Source organism: Jaculus jaculus, chromosome 7 (genome assembly GCF_020740685.1).
Source record: "Jaculus jaculus isolate mJacJac1 chromosome 7, mJacJac1.mat.Y.cur, whole genome shotgun sequence".
Classification (NCBI taxonomy): domain Eukaryota; kingdom Metazoa; phylum Chordata; class Mammalia; order Rodentia; family Dipodidae; genus Jaculus; species Jaculus jaculus.
The window spans coordinates 42,993,549-43,001,754 of NC_059108.1; the positions used below are offsets into that span (position 1 = coordinate 42,993,549).

Genomic DNA, 8,206 nt, shown 5'->3' on the forward strand with positions numbered 1-8,206 from the left:
ATACTACCAAAGGCAATATACAGATTTAATGCAATTACAATCAAAATCCCAACATTGCTCTTCACAGAAATAGAAAAAATGATCTCAAAATTCATATGGAAAGGCAGAAGGCCTCAGATATCCAAGTATATCCTCAGCTAAAGAAACACCTCTGGGGGCATCACCATACCTGATCTAAAGCTATATTACAAAGCCATAGTAATAAAAAAAAGCATGGTATTGGCATAAAAACAGGAGTATAGACCAATGGAACATAATTGAGGACCTGACTTTGGGTCAAGTAACTACAGCTATTTGATATTTGACAAAGGCCCTAACAATATAGGCCAGAAAAAAGACAGCATGTTGATTTGCATTTCTTTGATGATTAGCAATGTTAAGTATTTTTTGTTTTTTAAAAAATATATTTTATTTATTTATTTGAGAGAAAGAGAGGGAAAGAGAGAGGTTGAGAGAGAGAGAGAGAAAAAGAGAATGGGCTTGCCAGGACCTCCAGCCGCTGCAGATGAACTCCAGGTGCATGTGCTCCCTTGTGCATCTGGCTAATGTGGGTCCTGGAGAATTGAACCAGGATCCTTTGACTCTGCAGGCAAATGCCTTAACTGCTGAGCCATCTCCCTAGCCCCAAGTATTTTTCCATATACCTCATAGCCGCTGGTATGTTTCCTTTGAGAATTAGCTACTTAAGTCCTTTGTATATTGTTTTTAGTTGACATATTTATTTTCTTGATATTGAATTGTTTGGTTTACTTATTCATAATAAATATTAATCAAAAGGTATGTGCTGCAAATGTTTGCTATTTTGTATTTTCTCATCATTCTGTTGATGTATTGAAGTGATATTTTTCTATTGTTCTGTTTTTGCTTCTCTTATTGTGTGTGTGTGTGTTCGTGTATATGCAGCAGGCTCTGTTTCCACTGCACACAAACACTGAATGCTTGCACTACTTTTTAAAAAAAATATGGAATGTTTCATGAATGTGCATATCATCCTTGTACAAAGGCCATATTCTACTCGTCTCTGTATTATACTAACTTTAGCATATGTGTTGCTGAAGTTTATGCTACTTTTTGAATCTGACTTTATGTGGATGTTAGGGAATGGAACCTAGGCTGGCAGGGTTTGCAGGAAAGTGCCTGTAACAGCTGAGCCACATCCCCAGTCCCTGCTTTGTATTGTGTGCATTTTGTTTGTGGTAGTCAAATAGTGATTGCTCACACCAGTGTTAACCTATTTTCTATGCTATCTTATCAGTGCTTTACAGTTTCAGATTTTATGTTTAACAGAGTTGCATTTTGTAAATAGTATGAGAGCAGATCTAAATTTATTTGCTGCATGTGACTATCCACTTGCCCCAACACCATTCATTGCAGAAACTCCTCTTTCTCCATTATGTGTCCTTGACGCTTGACCTTAGCTCTGTGGGTTTATCTCTGAGATTGACACTTCTGTTTCATTGAACTATGTATTTTTATAGTACATATGGTACATGGCTAGAGCCCTCTAGCCTTGTCATTTCTTTTGGTCACCTTGGGCTGAGACATTAGTAGAACCCATTGCCTTGGAACACAGGTCTGATTGGTGTCAGTTTGGAGCTGAGCTATGCCTTGATTTTCATTCACATGCACTTTCTTTCTCAATGATGCCACTTCTGATTCCAAATGTTCTGAGAATCTGTACCCTGGCCTTTCTTCAATCATAAGATCACTTTCATTCTATCATAGCACAATCCAAGTAAGGGTGAGGAGATACCACAAGACTTCAGTCCACAGAAACTCAGAGGAGGTGAGTAATATCTCTTCAAGCCAGAAATGAAATATTAAATCAATAAAACAACATTGATGAAGGAAAGGACACAGAAAGAGAAAAGCAAAAAAGTTGAAGAGGCAATGCGAAGTGAATGAGAAGGTAGATATTTCTTGAAAGGGAGGCAATTTATCGATAATGAGACTTGGGAACTTGAAGAATAATTAGTCTGTCCAGAGGATATTGAAGCCATTCTTAATTCTTAGAAAGCTAGTAAGGAAAAGATTATTTGAAAAAAAAAAAGCTTCATCTGATACTGAGTCCACTGATAGCATGGCCAATAAATAAATAAATAAATAAATTTTAAAAATGAAAAAAAAAAAAACCCATCCACCAGGGGCAAAGCCAGAGGAAGGTCTCTGCCTCCGTGAATCATGGATGGGCAGGGCCCTCCACAGCCGGCGGGGTGGTGGGGCGGTTTCTCATGGAATGGAAAGACAGAGATGACACAGGCTTGGTGCTGGTAAAAGAGGCAAATACAAGAGATGGATGTGGCATTGTTGTCTAAAACATGGAGGTCAGTGAGGGAGCGATTGGTTTCAAGCCCACACATACATGAGCTGGGTGGCTCTTAGCTTTTGGTTTCTTAGTGTGAGGAAATTATCTTTAAATGAAAAATGTGCTGTGTTGGGTTTGAAATAGTACTGAGTGAGGTCTTGCTTTTGATTTTAATCAATATGCTGGTTACTTTGAGACAATAAATAAAAGCTTTGTGGTAGCAAAGAGGAAAAAGGCTCCACCCTAACAACCTGGGGTTAAAGGCCACACCTGCCGTCTGTTGCTAGCATCCTAGGTCAAGTCATTTTCTCTCCTTGTGCCTGAGATTCTGTTGCTGTAAGTTGGAGGAGCAACCTCTGGAGGGTTTTTAATGTTTGCATCAGCTCTCCAAATTTCTGTGGCAGAAGAAAGTGGTGATAAGAAGTTATGGTTTATTTCCCTGTAATTTACTGTAAAATACCAGAAAATTAAGGTTGACATTATTTATTCTGACTTACCTTCACTTAGCATGCAAGAAAAGGTTATTGCTGTGCTAATGCAATGGTAAGTGACATTTTCTACAGAGGTCCAGTGTTATCACAGTGAAGAAAAGAAGCAACAGGCAGTATCTTGGTCACCTAAGGTTTTGTGTGACGACAGCATGTGATGGTTAAGAGCATTCAGATTTGTTGCTCTTTGAGTCAAAGTTTAAAAAAATTATGCCAGAGACAATGTTTATTTCAGTAATTTATTGAAGAGAGAAAAAATTACTAAGACAGAATACTAGATGGATATTTCTTACATTATAATTATCCATAGCAATAAAGGTCTCAAAGTAGGTTGTATTTTTCTTCACTTTTGTATATATAGAGAGAAAGTAGAGAGAGAATGGGCTCACTAGAGCTTCTAACCACTGCAAATTCCAGATGTGTGCTACATGCACCACTTTGTGCAACTGATTTTATGTAGGTACTGGGGAATCAAACCCAGGTCTTTAGGCTTTGCAGACAAGTACCTTAGCTGTGAAGCCCTCTCTCCAGCCCTTGAATATTCTTTTTTATATCAGTCTGTCTCATTTCACTTATATGGTCCTCATACATTTTGAATATGCATTAAATATGTGGAAGGAGATGCAAGTGAAAGCCTTTCATGGGCTGGAGACATGGCTTGGTGGTTAAAGGTACTTGCTTGTAAAATCTGATGCACAAAGTGACACATGCATCTGCAGTTTCTTTGCAGTGGCAGGAGGCCCTAATGCACCCATTCATTCTCTCTCTGCTTGCAAACAAATTAATGAAATATTTTTAAAGGCTTTCAGAAAATGTGTTGGGTTGAGGAGATGTTTCAATTTGTAAAGTGCTTGCTAAATAAGTGCCTGACTTCAGATAGCCAGCATCTACCTAATTGCTGGGCATGGCAGGGTGGACCTGTCATCCAAGCACTCAGTAGATATATATATATGCACATCACACATCTCAAAGAGAAGAATACTGTCTTGTCTCTTTTCTGTAATTTCTTCAGCAGTGCCAGGTAAGGATGAGGCATTTGTCTGTATAGCATTTCTATGTTCTGGCCTAGCCAGGGTGGAATTATGCAAGCCAGAATCTAGTCCCAAGTGAGAGAGAGAATACAGTTTAGGAATTAGAGGAGAACATGTTTTCTTATGTTTCTTTTTATTCTCTTATTTTAAAGGGAACCAGAGTGGAAGCTACAAAAGCCAATGAATTTAGGGTGAAACTAAGTAGGGTTGCTTACATTTGTAGGGAATTGAAATCATTATGGTGGCAGTTAAAACAGCCTTTCTTACTTTATAAAATAAGATTTTCTTTTTTACAAAGTGGAGTTAATTTCTGAGTTAAGGAAATATACAGCAGGAGTTTTTCCTTCCTAAAATAAATTAGGGAAGTGGCATCATCCCAGGCAGCACTGGGTTGTTTTCTTGGAAGCTATTCCTTGTGGCTACCCAATCTGTCTGGCACGATGCTCATTTCAGTTACAGAAATCTCTAAATGAAACACGCACCTGTCCCTTCACTGCCTTGTTAACAGTCTGTCATTCAAGGCTGGATGGAATAGACTGGATTTATTACTTTATTTTTTTTAAATGCAGTAAAATAAATCTGCTTATTTAAAAAAGTTACAGAACCAACTTAATTATTTCACATTTTGGCCTCTACGAATAAGAGAGGCTTTTATGGCAATTACTGGACTGAACAGCTACATGAATTTGATGGCTAATGCAGTGACAATTTGTGTTTTAAGTTATTTTCTTCCTTATAATTATGGAACTGAGTGACAAGATTGCTATCTCTACAGTTCAGCATTTGTTTAAAAACTGCTGGGCTTAGGAGGAAAGGCTCCAAACTGTTCTAAATGTAGTAGGTGCCTTCTAGCTTTATTAGTATGATTAATTGTGTGGTATGTTTTACATTTTATTATTCCTTTTAGAAAAATAGAGCTGTGTTTGAATAGGAATGTGTTAGGTAAGAGTTCTAAATAAATCGCAACATGAATGTCCTTCCTTTGTTGGATAACCCTGACTCAAGGTTGATTCACAAATACATGACTATTGTTTTCCTGTTTTGATGCATGTGATATGCATGGCTTATAACATCTTTGTCAAATGTGATTTTCTTTATGTACAAGAAACCGAAGCAAGAATGAAGTTGATAAGCTAATGAAGATTTGAGGTTAGTGAAGTATTTCTTTAAAGTCGTGGTTAGTCTAAGTGAACATAAAACCATATGTAGAAATAAATGCTCTGAGACCACAGAAGGAACATTTTAGCTGTCTTTCCTTTAGTGATATTTGGGAGAATTTGAGTTTTGCTGTTCATAACAAAATTGAAAGTGAAGGAGGGTCCTAGGTTGTCAGAGATGCTTGGACAACTTTGATTATTAGTAAATATATTATCATCACCTGTTTATGATGACCTGAAATTGCCTCCTATCATATCTATCTGCTAAATATGGACATACTGTACAGACTATATTGATTTTGGAAGCAAAGAGGTACATGGACAATCTAAGTAGAGACAAAGTAACTTTGAACAGGGAAATTGGAAAAAGTATACATAGGAGACATAAGATGGCACTTGACTACAAAATATATTAGGGTCTTTTGTCTTAATCCAATGGATTTAAGATCTTTTCGATCTTTTGGTATAGTCATTTATCTCAGGAGAAAAGTACTCAACCAGGAACAGCTGATGTGGAGCAGATTCCTAGAAAGCAGAAGTGAGCTGATCCCAAGGCAGCCAGAATCTTTGGCGTTAGACAGAAAGAAAAATATTAATTGTGATTGGAAAAGCTGGTTTGATCTTATAGCCAAGGCAGCCTGAACTCCAGGATCCTTACTTGAGAAGGGGAAGAAAAGACTGAGCGTTTGTATAGGAGTAAAATTTGGCTAAACATTTTCCATCATTTTTGTGGTGTTCTATATGGTTTATCTTCTTATTTCATATGGACAATATGTAATATTTTCTACTAATTGGATGTCTCAGTGTTACAGTATAGAAGATACTTTGCCCAGCATTTCTGATATGACTAGTGAGGCTAGACATAACTCATTAATGTTTTAAGAGTGTCATGGAGATGACTTAGGAAATATTGTATGGATAATGTGTGCATATGCTTTCTTTTTTTAAATTATCTTTTCATTGACAACTTCCATAATTATAGACAACAACCCATGGTAATTCCCTCCCTACTAACAATCTATGGCTTCTCGGTGTACCAATGTCCAAAATGTAGGTTTCTATATGACTTATTCATTTCCACTTAGATTGTGATTAGCTCTCCTCCCACCTTTCCTTTACTCAGTCTCTTCCCCTGACCTCACTTAGGCCTTTTCACCCCCACTGATCTATTCTTCTACTTATATATACAATGCCATCCTGTTAAGTTTCCTCCTCCATTCCTTTCTATTCCTCTTATATCCCCTTTCTAGCTTATTAGCCTCTGCTACTGAGTTTTATTCCTACTCACATAGAAGTCCAATCATTCATAGCTAGGATCCACATATAAGAGATAACATGTTTGGCTTTCTGGGCCTGTGTTATCTAATTATAATCTCTTTTCTTTTAATAACCATTCTAGTCATGAAGAGTAGAAAGATTATCATTTGATTTTTAAATGTATAACTTAAACACTACAAATTTACCTTCAAAAAGCTTTGCAAAATATTCTTTCCTGGACTGACAACTAGTGAAGAGGGTTACAAATGCCCATTCTATTAATGTGAAGGAAAAAGTAAGGTCAAACTATGGCAGGGTGAGACTGAGGAAGAGGAAGCTGGATTAAGGTTTGACTGTGTCTTGCTCCTTAAGCCCCAGTTGAGCCTTCTTGGCACTGCTAGAATTGGAAACTAGAATTTTAGAAAGCTAGTGAGAGGGAGATCAGAATATATTTTGTTTTCCCTGCTTGTGAGTTCACTTCAGACTTTCCCAGGTTATTTATGTGTCATTAGGGATGAAGCAGATAAACTGATGAGAGCTCCATACAAATTGGTCAGTTTGACTGAGTGAGGTTTCTAAAGCACCATGGGTGTTAATGATCCAGTTTATCTGTTGCCTTCAGTAGAAGATAATGAAGTTTCCAGGTACATAGCTGGTCATGAGTTATGAGATAATTTCCCAGTTAAATGTAAATGTTTCATCAAATGACCTTTGTGGTTCTATATTGCCAAGGTGAAATGGAAAGAAAACATTGAGTGTTGGATCTTCATCCTCTAAGTACTTTTCAATGCTGGTCCATTTCCAATACTAGCTTATACTGTGAGAGTGTCCATTGTTCATTTGTTGTTCAATCCCTTTTTATTGTGTGTGTGCACATGGGTGTGTATGTGTGCCCTGGCATGTATGTGGTCAGAAGACAAGACAACTTTGAGGTGTTGATTCTTTCCTTCAACCTCGCTTTGAGATAGGGTTTCTCATGCTGCTATTTGCCATTGAGGAGACCAGAAAAGTTGGCTTATGAGCTTAGGGGTTTTCTGGACTGCTTCCCATTGCTGTAAGCATATGGGGATTACATTTGTGTACCACTGCTTCACATGCATGCTGGGGTCTGAGCTCTTGTGGAGTGAGTGCCTTTAACTACTGAAAAATTTCTCCAGATCATGTCACTATTTTCTTAGGATGAAGTTTTATATGAGTGTGGATAATTTGATCAAGATAAATTATCTGTATATTTATATTAACCCTCAAATAATTAGATATAAATGAAAAATATGTGAGATAAGGAGTTTTCTTGGGTTTTTGCAATTCCAGTTGTACACCATGCCTAAATACTATTTCTTTAAGAACAGCACTGAGGAACTCACAGTATTGACACTCAGAATCTAAACCTGGTATTGAAGCTACACTGCCTTGGGACTTGGGAAGGGAATACAAGTGCATCCAGGCTAAAGTTCTGGAGGCAGAAATGCACTAATATTTTTTCTCTCAACTCTACAAGTAGCAGCTGATCCCAATCTTAGCAGAAGATGGGCAACAGTTAGGCCTAAACCTCAGGGGAGTGGGGTGGTGGCCCTTAGGTCCAGAGCTAGTGACTCAGGGAGAATGTGCCCAATAATGTCAGCTTTCCTCATTTTCAAGAGGAATCATCAATTTGACTTTTCATGCAAAAACCTCGTATTTTACTTACCAGCAACATAAAGATGGCTAAAAATTATTCTGAAAATGGCATGAGTCAGTGTTCAAGAAAACAAATAAACCATGTCATCAATTTGCTCAATTCCTTCCAGTTTGCAACCACTAGTCTATATGGTGATTCAAAACTGTTTCGCAAGAATATATCACTATATGGTGATACAAATCTATGGCTGGCTGTTTGTGTTTCATAGCCTTTAAATTAACATGCTTGTAACAGCACTCCTGGGCTCCTCTTAACCCAGCTTGCTCTGCTCCTAAGTCCTGTGCTCTGTT

At 37.6% G+C, this 8,206-nt stretch overlaps 1 non-coding gene across 1 annotated transcript; it reads right to left on the bottom strand.

The window, feature by feature from the left end:
- Window positions 1-956: 956 nt before the first annotated feature.
- LOC123462553 lies at window positions 957-1,065 on the bottom strand. Its single transcript, XR_006638358.1, has one exon. It is a non-coding gene; the product is annotated as a U6 spliceosomal RNA (small nuclear RNA).
- Between the last annotated feature and the right edge of the window lie 7,141 nt (window positions 1,066-8,206).